This window comes from Bombus impatiens, unplaced genomic scaffold, assembly GCF_000188095.3.
Source record: "Bombus impatiens unplaced genomic scaffold, BIMP_2.2 scf_0102, whole genome shotgun sequence".
Lineage (NCBI taxonomy): Eukaryota > Metazoa > Arthropoda > Insecta > Hymenoptera > Apidae > Bombus > Bombus impatiens.
In genome coordinates this window covers 1,151,694-1,165,976 of record NT_176521.1, presented here as the reverse complement: position 1 = coordinate 1,165,976, position 14,283 = coordinate 1,151,694, and the positions used below count along the sequence as shown (strand labels likewise).

Sequence of the window (14,283 nt, the reverse complement as noted above, 5' to 3'; positions counted from 1 at the left end):
ACGCCGTAACTGTGAAAAGTATTTTCGCGACCTGGTATCCAACAATACGGCGAATGTTGCCAACGTTTAGAGCTCTGACAGAAATTCACAGTGAACAAGACAAATCTTCCCTAAAATCCGTAATAAGCGGCAGCGCAGCGAGGCACATGTCGCGGGACGCGTGGGACTTGTAACGAGGACGTGCACATTCGCGCTCGTCAGAACGTGGCGCGTACACATCGGTCACACGTGCCAACTAAGAATTCGAAGCCGACCAGCTCGAGAGGCTTGTCTTTGCCCGCGCAACGGAACCTCGCTGCCAAATACCTAGCGTTCTCAGTCGATTTTTGGCCCCGACCTTCGACCGTGCTCGCATTGATAGCGTTAATTGTCAGATTCTTCGACCTTGAATCCTCACGCGTGCTCTACAGTCACTTAAAATTAGTAAAGTCGATTTGAAGCCAAAATCAATCTCATTCGAGGGAAAGATGCTGTGACGTTGGGATTTCGACTAACAGAATTTCGAAAACAATATCCAAATTTAGCTTTGGTCGTTCCAAAAATTGTTGAAAGTGTAAAAGATGTTTCGTTTAAAGTTTCAAGAAAACTCGAGGATATTACAATCAGATCCGGAAATTGGAATTTCAGCGAAGATCAAAATGTCAGAAATTCATTAGAGTCTTCATTTGTTTCTAGAACAAAATGTAATTGTACTGTTTCTCCATTAAGTACCATATTTATATAATACAGCGTAAAAACAGGAACAAAGAATAAGCAACGGAATTACGAAATAACAATTGATTAAAGACGACATTAACATTCTATCGATCGTAGTTCGTGCTGCTTCAGTTCGTACTAGGTAGCCCGGTGAAATAATCCATGCGTGCAGTCCACAATTACACACCGAGATTATTCGATCAGAGTTGCGTGTCTTCGTGGCAAGTCCCACGCGTTTCACTGCATGTCCTCGCGGCATCGCTATTGGTATCGCAGGAAATCTGGCTCATAAGTCAGTCTCACCCATGTGCCTCCGCTAATGTCTAACGCTGCCTACTTGTTCGTTCTGTCCTCCTCGGTGCGTTCGTTCGTTCGCGTATATACGAGTTCTTGTGCGAACTCGCTTGTCTGCGCGCGGCTAACCACGTACACGGCCTTTTTTTTTTCTTCTTTTCGCGCGTACGCTCGCGTTTGTATCTTCGAAACGTCGTAGATGCGCACGCTTCCCTCGGTGTAATTAATGCAATAATTATTAGCACGAAAAGATCGTATCGGCCAGCGGTCTTTTCTTCGTCTACTGTTGTTTTTCTTGTCCCCACTGCGCGGCCATCGAACTCTGGGACGTTCATAATCCCGGAGATGCTCGTGCACTCGCGTGGAATCAATTCTTTTTTTCCAATCTCTGCTTATCTTCGTTTCGACAGAATTTTGATTCAACTTTATCGCGATCGAGCTAATTACAATGCTTACAACAAGTATTGGTGTACTATTGTATTTTTTATTGCATTTACATAGGTGCTAATTAATTTCGTTCAGGTATATTAAATTATGTATCTTACATTTTTTTTATTTCTATTAATACTTGATACTATGAAATTTAAAAAACGCTTTATTGGAGACTAAAAGCGTGTATCAATACTTTGCACAGTTACTGCGAGTCACGCGATTGAACATGAGAAATTAAATTGAAATTATTGCGGAGGTCGTCAGAGGTGCCCTAGTTTTTTTTTAAATTCTGTGTATACTTTGAGAACTTTAATCGAAGCAATGAATAATAAAGTTTCAAAGTCTTTTAAATTTATTAGGAAAATATTGAAATATTTAAATGTTGATAATAATTTGTAATTAATGTAATGATTGTAATATTGCTTTCGAAAAATATTGAAAGCAGCATCGTCACCAAAGATGTGGTCACTGATGCATCGAGCGGGTTCACTGGCCAGCTATCGGCGGATCTATTGCTCGCTGAAGTATTATTCCTATTTGCCAAGAGTTTCCAGCGAGTTTCACGGCAGCCTGAGCATCGATTTTTCGATCACATAAAAATTCATTTTCATGCGGCTGCACACCATTCTACACCGAGCGTGCAGGTGTGTTATAGTTTACCGAGCGCACGCTTTGCTGGCGATGAAATCAATTCCGAAGTGTGTGCTTTCTCCGTAGCACACGATCGGCCGGAAATGCGCTCACGGATTCCATTTAACTTCCTACTTCGAACAAAGAAAACGGTTTGGATTCGTCGTGGCTCGATCGTCGAATTTTATGTCCTCGTCATTTGAAAAAATAAACCATGCTTTCCAAATGTACCCTGGTTAGCATGATTTATGCTGGCGTAGATAGTAAAAGACTCTAAAGGTAAACAATATTTCTTTCGGTATAATGAAAAAGTAGCGTAATGATGATAATCCGTGTAGTTTATAAGAATTTTGTTACATTTCAATTTACAGCACAATTCAAATATAGCATAAACACGTATAAACATGTTATTCGAATATTCCATTTAATATCAAGATAGTTATCAGACCGATTACTGCTGAGTTTTTCTAACATTACGAATGCTAAAATATACATTTGTACATCAAATATACAATAACTACGGATGGAATTTTACATCATCGTATATTAATCTGTAACAGGGCTACGCTAAGTTTTAACATCTAGGTTATCTTAAAAACATAACATGTTTAGATTTCTAAATTGGCAGACTATTATAAAATGTATATTACCGATATCTTCGAATAAAATTAACCAGACGTGAATATAATTTTTCTCCGTTCGAAATCATTAAATTACATGTTGTGGAAACATTTCTCATATTATATCGTCTATTGATATCAAGCATACTTGATTTTGTTGTCTTTTTATCTACGATATACGTTGGAAATTTATCCATTAGTCTTCCTATATCTCACGCGTTCTATACTTGGTTAGTTTATCTTGTTCGCGGTACTGCAAAGTATCTTTAGAATTGCAAGAAGTAACTACAAGTATCGCATAGGTTGGAAAAAACAGTGTATTTAAAAATACGCGAGATCATTACGCAGTTAATCAATATGTTAGCTACAGCAATAAAACATTTCTCGGAATCTGATTAATAGCCGGTCATCTCGGGATAAAATGTATCTTCTAAAACGCGATCTAATAAAAAAAATGACGGTTCACGACGATTCACAAAGTATACCGCCAGTATCAATTCATATTTATACTCTCGACATCTACTATATTACAATTACCCCCTAATTAGTAATTATAGCCACGTAAATCATGATCGTTTACTGCGGCATCGTCTATCGTTAGCTTTCTCGTTGACTGCAGACTAGTCGCAGCAGTTGGCTCGAAAGCCACTCGTGAATTCGTGGATACACGCACTTTAATTCACCTATACCTACTAGCAATATGTCAAAATAAAGTGATCTCAGTGGCTGACGATTTTAGAAGCGATTAATTCAACGTTTAAGTTAGAATTGCTATTTTCAATATAAAATATCATTCTATCATCAGTTGCTAGAAACATATTGAACATAGGATCGAATTAAATGAAAGATACTATTCCTCCGAAAAAATGAGAAATATGGTTTGTGAACGAGAATAAGAAAATTTATACGAACTAAAATATACTACATAAAACACGCTACACAATTAAAAACTTATTCAGCACCTACCTAATAATCTGTCCATGCGAAATATTGTCATATTCTGATTCACACCTAATAAAATCGATGCTATATCCTACTATACGTATATATAGTAACTTCTAAATCCTTTAAAGTTTTTAAAAGCTCGCTCAAACAAAGAATCCTCGACGATTTCATTTGACACGGCGATATTTCACGACTTTATTACGCTATAATCGACAGAACGAAACGTACTTCCAAAGGCCTGTCCTGGTCGTGTTTTCACAAATGAAATAGCCGACGCTCGGTGACATAAATACCGTGTCGCGACGCGACGCAGGCGAAAAAGTTGCTTGGTGGAAAGAAGCGATCCGTCGGTGGTTTCGTGAGTCGATTCGAAGAAATTTCGCCGGTTTTAATTGTGGCCATCTTTCAGTCGATCTGCAACAATGTAACCGAGCCGCGCACAAAAGAGGTTAACCGACGGGATACGGGCCAGCGCCAGGCTGTAAATGTAACGCAGTGCACGCGTCCGTAGAATATCAGAAAGGAAGTTATTATTGATGGCATATTGAAACGGTATGAGCGTGGTGATAAAACGAGCTGGGCCCACGGCGCCGTGGAGGTCTCCACTTAACGTCCAGGATTATATATGACCGCAGAAAGCGGGTTGGGGCCCCGATTCGAGAGAACCCTCGATGCTCCTCTTTCTTACTGTTAGCATGTACATACGTTTTCTATGGGCTGACCGAGTGACTGCAGTATTTACCGGCTTCTTTGGAATATCTTTTTCCATGCAAATTCTATTGGAAAAGTTATAAGTGAAATTAGTGGAAAATGCAAGATCCATTTTATCTAAATATTATTTTATTATTATTAGAAAATGATGTATGTCGATTCTGTAAAGTGTGAGTCAGTCACTTTTATTATTTTATTTAAAGATGTGGCAGAAAATTTGTTGAAAGAATCGTTTCTTTCTGTAAAAAGGATCTGATAATCATCCAAATTATTGAATTTTAGTAGAAACTATTCTTATATCGATATTCTGTAAAGATTTTATGTTAATTGATTCTACATACATTTCTAATTAAGTTAACGCATATATATCCAATGAACATTTTTAAACTACTTATATAATCTAAAATATAAAAGAATTTCTAATATGTTCTAATAATGTCAGTAGGTATTTCTACTACTTTATTCTCTTCATGCAAAATTTCAATGTAAGAGGAATTATACATGTATCGATAGTTCTACCATCAACAAATCGCAATCGTTCTCTCGAAAAATTAACTTCGACTTCGATTAATTAATTAGTCAATGCTGGTATCGCGCCCACTACTGTCTACCAAGAGAATATAAATAAACGAAGAATCGACAGGCATTTTTGTAATTAATATTAATCATAACTCGTTAAAAATAATTACGATTAATTCCCGCCTGAATCAATAATGATCTGGAACGTAACGCAATCCGGAGTTCATCAGGGGCCATCGTACAACTTCATCGGGCAAATAAGACTGGCCCCTGAAATCTTGATTGAATCCTGATATCGTAATTTACCCTTCGGCCCTAACACCTGCCAGTGAACGCATTTCGTGACAGGACGCGAAATAAGAACGATGGTCGACGAAATAATAATTACAAAGGCTTGGTCCGCCGAAACACAGCCGTGTCAGCGGGGTGTCATAAATTAAGTAATTTGCTAATGATATTCTCACGTGGCACGCATTTTCCGTCCTACGTGTTCCGTTGCAGCTGTGCTGGCTAAATGTGTTTCGATAAACAGTTAAAAAGCTCGAATACTTCGTAACCGTTGGTGTCATTAAAATTTTCGATGCTTTACCACTGACGAAATAGAATTACATGCATAGCGAACAATATAAAATATATTCGGATAGTTGTTGAAATTATTAGTATCTTATCAACGGAGTGTCTTTACTGTAAATAATGATTCTTTTTAAAAATTGTGTTTTTTAAATTAACGAAGACATCGATATCAAAATTTAAGTTTGTGTTAAAGAGATGAGAATTTGGTCGCGTATAACTAAAAATAGATATAGAAGATATAGGAAGAAAGAAAGAAAATTAAAGATCTATCGATGAATTTTTTGAATTTTAAAAATCAGTAACGAATAAGTGATAGAATTATCGAAACAAACTAATATTTAGTCGTAAATGATCATATCGTATCACATCTATGAGAAATACATTAAAGCCAGAACAACGAACGTAAGAATATTAATTTTTCCAAACCAGCCTAATCGTCCAACGACTCGAACGCAACCAAACCAGGCTTTAATTTGTCCCATAGAAATTCACGCAATATTCCATGATTTTTTCTGTGCACCGTCATCCTACATATTTCCTCCGTAGTTTCACGGAATGGGTACAACGATTTTGTGCACAGGTGGACCGCGGCGAGTCGGTTAATTATTTCGCTTACCTTTTTCCGGGGGCCATCGTATTTTTCTTGAAGAACCGGCTCAGTTTCCTCGGAAACTGCGAAAAACGCGGGAACGCAAGTGACTCTGTAGCCAGGTCGAGCTTAATCTTAACGCGGTTCCCGTTTTATTTCAACCGGATTATTTCCTGTCGTATTTCAGATTGGGATTTACCCACCATCGTTCCTTTTGTATTAATAACGATTCCCCTTTCCTGCTCCCTCCTATATCCGGGACGTATTCCCATTCTCATGCACATCCACCCCCTGGCTGTGTTTGTTTATCGCAATCCCAAAGTGTAGGGGTACGGCCAAATCTTGGGATTAAGGACAACGGCCAGGTGACTGTCTCGCTTCTTTCCTCGCTTTACTATCGCGGAACCGCCCTCGTCTATGAAGCGAGATCGTTTTCTGAAGCGTAATCTGCTTGAAATTGGACCACGGGGGAAGAGATCGTGCGTGCCGATAGAAATTCCTTCGCTTTCGTCTCTTTCACCCTGTTTATATGCCGTACATTTGATTAGAAAGAATTAGAGAGGCTTGTAAGGACAAGTCTGGTTGCTGGAAAAACACGACGCAAGTGTTGTAAATTAGGATTATTTATTAGGAACTCGAAGAGAAAAGTTATAGAATTTTTTGGTCAATTGGGCGTGGAGAAAAAATTGCTAAAGCTTGAGTACGAAAATCAAAAAGAACATAAGAAGAATTCTGCTTTCTTAACTTTATTCTTGAATTTCGTATTCACGATATATCTATAGTTTTATACCTCTATATTCGAAGAAATCAGACTGAATATAATATTCTTTGCAACAACAGTATATGTATACAATATCTTAAAATTTTCGCCAATGAATATAAATTCAAGGGGCAGTTAAGTGATTCAAACGAACGAGTGTATCGCCTCATTCGAGTTTCCGAACTGTTTTAATTCATTATCGATAACATTTTCAAGTTATTTCGTTGCTAGAATTTAGTTAATATCAATTTAGAACATTCGGCACGGCAAATAGAAATTAGGAGCAAACGTGACGAGTCTAGCAAACTGGCGATTATTCTTAGGGATGATTGGAAGGCAGTAAACAGCGAAAATGATTGGGAGATGAAGGGAGCGATCGCGCATTAGGGTTCTTTCCCGTTCAGTTATTGTTCGAAGCATGATTCGAGTCTTCGTGACTCGAGGCCCATGGGTCGAAGGTGAGGGTTAATGAATGAATCGCCGGATATTCACGGTACAGCCACAAAGGAGGCAAGTCGAGCCACCGCGAAGACAAGGCCTCCCTTAATTAATATAGATTACTTCTAATTGTATATTTACCTATTAATTCATATTAACTCGGGGAGTAGGGCCACCGAGAAACGAATCGTCTTCGACTGGCTGATTCGGCTTAATCGACCAAAGGGTTGTAAATTGATTGATGTCTCATTCTCTATTCGTCTCTTTTCGTCCAGGGCTTCTTGTCGTCAATTGCATCATCGACTATGACTTTCCGTTTTCATTCTAACGAATTAACTCCATCTTCCTCGGACCCTGATAATCGCGTCATCTGATCAAACTCTCAGCTAGTAATCAAATCGTCTAACCTAGGCGAGAAAAGTCGATCGTTTTAAAATACACTCGATTTTCATATTATATGCAATAATATAATTATTATCGTTATTAAATTGATCTACTCGCATGTATGTCTTAAAAATTCACTTTATAAACGGCACTAATTCATGATTGCATTCAGTTAAATGGGCTGATTAATCCTTGATTTATAAAGTCCATTCATAGATTATGATATATCTATTGATTTTTCTCGTATTCTTAAAATCATGCTCATTTCATAATCTTAAACTAGAAAGAAGAATATACCATCGTGGTTAACATAGATCTGTCCCTTGCACAATTACCAAATTGCCTAACCTAAAAACGTAAGTACAATCGTGTCCAAACGATCATTTGACAATTGCTTCTGCGTAATCTTCACGACATGCAGTGTCGCCAATCGAACCGATGAGCACGCACCTAACGAACGAAAGGCTATCAAGGGATTCGCGGTTGTCTCGCTATTCTGTTAATTGAGAACCCCTGCAGCGACACGGAAAAAGAGTGAAGATAAGTTAGAAGAGAGGTTCACCTATCGGTATCGGGGGCGCTCGTTCCCCGTGAAGAAGCGAGTTCGAAATGAAAGCCGCGACTTATCCTCGGACTCGGCTTCTGATTGAATGGCTGCGCCGGAGGCAGTCGACGGGGAGGCAGAAAAGAACTACGAAGAAAGAGAGGGAGATCTCACATCCCTCTCTGTGCATGAGAAGACAGAGAGAGAGACAGAGAGAGAGAAAGAGAGAGAGAGAGAGAGAGAGCACGTTGCCGCGAGAGCGCACGCGGCATTTGATATCTGAAATCCCCAATATTTTTAAAAGCACAGGGGCTGCTGCTCCGGACTGCTGAGGAGGAGGGGTCTCGAGGAGCCGTCGTTTTGCCCGATCTCAAAGGCGTACGAGCCTTTCCACGGCCATTAAAATACGAATAATAATTATAAGAGCGACGGCAGAGTGATCAGTCCGCTCGCAGACGAAGCGATCGTCCATATCAGCCAAACGGGGGCCCCCTTTCTTACGCTGCCACCACGTTTTTCCTGCACCTCTTTTCTTCTTTCTCTTCATCCCGCTTCTTCAGAAACGAATGCAAAGCTGAATTTACAACGGACAGAAAAGACCAATCGGATGGTCGTCGTTATTTCACCGTAACCCACCAAATGTGTTTGATATTCGTTGGACGATATGAGAATAGTATTTTCCAAAATAGCAACGGCGATAACGAATTACTCGATTTATATTGAATCCATTATTTCGTAAATGTTCTTCTATCGTTTATCGATCTAGGATTTTATGGTTATTTCCAATATTGTTCTTTTACTTTGTAAAGACTAGATCTTGACATTTTTTAATTTTCCATTATTTTTAATCTCTATTGTAGGTCAGGTGATAAATTATTTGCTTAAGAATCACTTTAAATTTTTTACTTAAGAAAACTAAAACCGCTTATATTAAGTTTGTAATTGAAGATCTTTCTGAGGGAGTTGCCGTAAGATTGCAGTAACTTCAGCTTAAACGATTATTTCTGCTTCGAAAAGACACTGTATATTCTTGAAATATAGACAAATAAAAGTAAAGACTCACAAGATGATACGTGGAATAAATTTATTATAAAGAAGAGCCAAAAATTGGCACGGCTTAAAAGAATTTGCGTTCAATTGTCATCATCGGTACTTTCAAGCAAGGTTTTAATTTCTGTTCGCGCTTATGCGTTGGCACTCGTAAAACGCTCATTCGCGGATCGAGTTCGCTTGCGATTATTACAGCCGCATTTATACAGGGTGAGCCGTGCGACATCGTTGTTTTGATTCTTTGCAACGTAGGCGTGAAAGTTTCTTTCTTTCGAATGTCTGCATTCTCTTCCACATGATTTTTACATCTTACTATTTATATATTTTAGTTTATAATCTGATTGTTACATTCGATTAAATTAATTATATATCATTTCGTTGCAAAAGCGTATTGGTATTAAGGAACAAGAAGATTTAAAAAATAATGTAAAATATTTTCTAGGAATCCAATATCTCACTTCCAAACTGGGAAAAGGAATGTGCAAGTAATTAACCTGCATACCTATCCCTCAGTGTAATGATCCAATAAAAGCAAATTCCTCGTCAGTTTACTAATAACGTGCAATCAAAGCGTTCGAGTTGCACGAATCACCTTGTATATGGGTGTGTTAATCAGCGCGAATCGCTTTTTTGGTAATTCCGCGGTGGATAGCTAATAAAATCCCATGCGGTATTAACGAGGATCGAAGTAATATCGTGGTAGGCATCAGCGGGGGTCTGGGTAAACCAGGACGATTACAAAGTTCTAAATTATTTCGCGAATTGGTTAATAAACGTGCGTTCGTGGCACGGTAAAACGCACGTAATTAGTATCGAAGATATTCTTTGCTGCTTTCGCTATTGGTCATTAGCATGTTTGAAGTATAAAAAATCTCTAGGACTTCGCTTAATTTCTTTTCTGGATCGTTAAACACTGAAAACATTTAGCCAGGACAATAGATTCAATTTGATGGGAGAAAATGTTTTCTTTGTGGTATTGGAAGAATTTTATTAGCAATCTTAGCATAGTAAAGTTGGAGTGAAGGTTAAACGCTCTCAGAATGTTCGACCCGTTCAAATATAAATTTTCGAAGTGTTTGACGTATTTCGATCGAATATTTATTAATCGTAAAGCATGATCTTCAGTAGGAAAAAGTTAAAAGTTAAGTAGAATCTTCCAAAGCGTGAAACAATCTCAGGTGTGCTTGATATATTCGTTTCTACTGACGCGTACGTTGCGTTGATTCAATCGTCTGATTTACATTTACAAACGACTCTAGCGAAGTAGCTAATGTTCTTTTGAGTCTATGTGTTTCGACGGAAAGCTCTAAAGCAAGCATCGTATCAAATTTTTAACATGTGACAAACTCCATTGTGAATTTTACTGTAGACCGCAAACTCAAAGAACACCAGAAAGATGAATATTCTTGTGCTTTAATGCACGTTAATTTATCGGAACTCGAAACGATATGCATCGTTTCGAATATTCCTACAGGTATACGAATACTGAGAATTTATCACAAATTATATTAAATACTAAGCATCCGCGTACGAATACCGCGTGTGCACAGCCGACATAAAATCCTCTAACCATGAACCCAACGTTCCACGATCGTTAATCCAACGCAATCTTGCTCGAATCTCAAAGTCGAGACAAAGAATGAAAAATTTTTTACGGCTTTCTATCGTTACAGTGACTACCCGTGTGAACGTCCAGCTGTAGCTCGTCGACGATACGATTGGTCGAAGAAGAGTGTCAGCTCCGAACGTTGCTATTTCATCCAACGTCCTGAGCCATAATAATAGAAGAGCATCGAGCCTAATTACGGCCGATACACATGTGACCGCTCGTCGAGGCTGCTAGAACGCTAGGTATCCTTAAAGGCACATCCACACGCCTTGGAGTGTCGCCCGAGCGAGCGTCTGCCCGCGATTGCTCGTTAGCGGAGCCACGGCCCCGTGTCTGTCACGAAATCGCTGATTATCATCGTTCAAGGAAACCACCGACGCTACGTCGCCTCCTAGCTCTCGTATACCAGCCATCGCGGTCATTACTTACTTATGCCACGGACTGGTAGCCTTAGAAAAGCTGTTGTCCACTGGCGCAGACCGCTCGATCTAGTTTCGATTTTCTCAACGAGCTTCCTCCTGGACAACTCTAACTAACGACCGTACATTCTACTTTGCACCTGCCACGGTAAGCTTGTGACTTTTATTTGTAAACTGAAATTACTCGAAATCTTCTGCCTTAATTTGAATTGATTATTCGGTCGTTGGTGTTCGCCGCAATTGAACGTGTTTGTAAATCATGGAAGAGTTAATGGAGGATATTAAATTTTAGAAATTCCCCGTTTGGATTGATGTAGACGAAATATCGAAAAACCTTCGACTCCTTAATTTCTCTATTTATATATATACATATTTGACGCGGCTATTAACCCCACTTCGAACGAGTCGAAGGGGAGTTTCAGGCGCGATCAGCGAACTCTGAAATCGTCGGAGATCGTTAACACTTACGTGAACTATAAACGCGCCGGGGGATCGTTAACTTATTGTAAACTGGCGCAGAACTCGCAATTTTAATGATCCACCGACACATGAATATGAATCTTGCAAATAACCCGTGCAACGAATACCTTTCCAGTTAACGTATACACGTGTAACTATTGAAAAAACATTCGGCCTCGACGTACATGTAAGTACTCTACGATCGTGATGTTCGATCGAACGTTTTAAGAAAGTGAAACGAGAACGAAGCGGTATAAGAATGGCACAAAAGGAGCGGGGGAAGAAAAAGGAGGAAAAAAATGGTTGCGTTTCTTGTTCTGAAAAAACAAAACAGACGCGAGTTTTAGAGAGTCCTTGGCACGAAACGTTGACGGAAGCAGCTTCTGTGCGCGGTCGAGAATGAAAAACCGCTTCTACGCTGCTGGCCTGGCTGGATCCGCGACGCGTTCACACATCGGTTGTCACCCGTGCACGTGTGAACATGGCGACACAACCCGGAATTAGGGAAGACGCTTATTATTTCAAGGTTCGGTTCGCTTGTGCATCAAATAATCAGTCGCGATGCGTTACACTAGATAAGTCCGTGAAAAAGTAGGCGATTAGACGCGGGGAAGGACGCGCCACTGACAGGAAGTAACTCGGATTAATTTCGCCAAGTAAAGCATTGTCTGCCTCGTTCTTTGTTCTCCTTCTCTGACGGCGAATTTATTGGAACTGACGTGACTTCGTAGCGAACTACTGCTTCCGAAGAAATTCTATTATTTTATCGTCCCTCCGTTAGAAACATGGAAACGATCGTTCAGTTCAAAAGGTTGTTGCGATATCTCGTGATGAATTAAAACGACTCTTATGATTTAAGGCAGATGCAAATTGAAAGCATTAAACAAATCGAGCATTGAAGATGAGTTTACTTTATGATATCTATCGATAGGCGTTTGCATGATTATGTGGGTATAATAATCGTACAACAAACATTGTTTCGACCGTTCGCGGAGAGACGCGATCTCGAAGAAGCGCGTGAACGGGAGTCGTAAATTCCCGTTACGATTCGAATAATCGACGCCACGAATAGATCGATCCCCTATTTCGATTAGGATAATAGGGGTGGTTGAGTGAGTATAACGCTGATTTTAACAGGTTATAATATTATATTTTCAGCAATTGAACTTCAATATTGGATACAATTGTGTGTATGTTGATTGCCAAACTACGAGTGAGTATAACCTGAGACCCTTCTCGTGTTGGCGACTGCGTTTTGACTTTGACTATTGTCGAGATTTGACTGTGACTGCTGAGCTCTGACTTTTGTCGATTGACTGTTTTCGATTTGGCGACTGTAATGACTGCAACGAGTATCCTGGAGCGAAGCGTCAAACGAAATATAGGGATGTTTGTAAGCAAAAGAATTCTATTCTTTTCTCAGTAGGATTAAGATATTATAGATTTGGGTTTTTTATATATATTTTAGATTCCTTTTAAGACGCGAGGTTTAAATGTTCAAACTCTTCGAACTTTGAAATAATTCTGTTCTTGGTTTTTAATCCTTACATCCTCGGTATAGCTGATATTAAAATATGTATCCCTCCTACGTCGTATAAATTAGTAAAATGTATTAACAGAGTCAGCAGTTAGCAATATTGAAATCAAACTCGTTTTAAGAGCGAGCCGAGACGTCAGCTATTCCGGTAATAGATATGAATCGTTCGTATAAATGAAGATTTCGATTAAACGTAGAAGAAGGTCCAAGAAAGTTTGATGTAGGGTCATGAATCATTTAGCCAGCCAGGACGTATCAGGGTTTCAAATAACGATGCTTTGGAATCACCCTTCTGAAAACGTCAGAACGATTCCTCTGCTAGAACCCGCATATCGGTCAGGGTTAGTCTTTCGGTAGCAAGTCAGCTTGACAAATGCTCGGTAACACCCTCGATCTCTCTGATCCTCTTTCCTCGAATGTGAATCTTCTAGCCGGGAAGCAATGAAGCAGATACTTTTTCTTCTATCAGATACTTTATTACTTTAAGAAATAGGACATAGAGTTCATGTTTTCTTAATTAACCATTTTTTATTATATCTATTTTATCGTTAAGATATCATTGAAAGGTTTGCAGTAATATTTCTATTATTCGTTAGCGCTTATGAACGCAGGATTTTATTTTTTTTTTTTTTTACAAAATTTATCGATACGCTGTGGATTTTTATATAATTCATGGTTTTCTTAATCCGACATTAAACTTGCAAAACTTTCAACCGATTTGTATATTTTCTAAAATTCATACGTAGATACTTTCTCAAATTGCTGTATCATAAATATTATACGTTCTTATATTATCAAAATTCATACGGTCAGCAATGTATTGGAATTTAATTCGAAGTTAAATTGTCACGTAATGAGACTCTGACGTTTCGAGTGAAAATGAGAAGTAACGAAATCATTGTATATAAAGATGGAGAAACACAGATAGACACGATTGTCCGCGTATAAAGGTCTCGGCGAAGGCGGAGAAGGGCGGAGGGACACAAAAGCGGAAAAAGAAAGAAAATAATTCCTTCGGATGGGTTTATTTACGGCTCACCTAGTACGGTTGCGTCCCGTACGTGTTGGGTGCCG

At 39.0% G+C, this 14,283-nt stretch overlaps 1 long non-coding RNA gene across 1 annotated transcript in view; it reads left to right on the top strand.

Moving 5' to 3' along the window:
- LOC105682180 overlaps positions 1-14,283 on the top strand; it is a 127,822-nt gene that overhangs the window by 12,928 nt on the left and 100,611 nt on the right. The window contains exon 2 of the long non-coding RNA XR_001102832.3: positions 10,859-11,361. This is a non-coding gene — a long non-coding RNA (uncharacterized LOC105682180). The remainder of the gene's footprint in view (positions 1-10,858; positions 11,362-14,283) is intronic.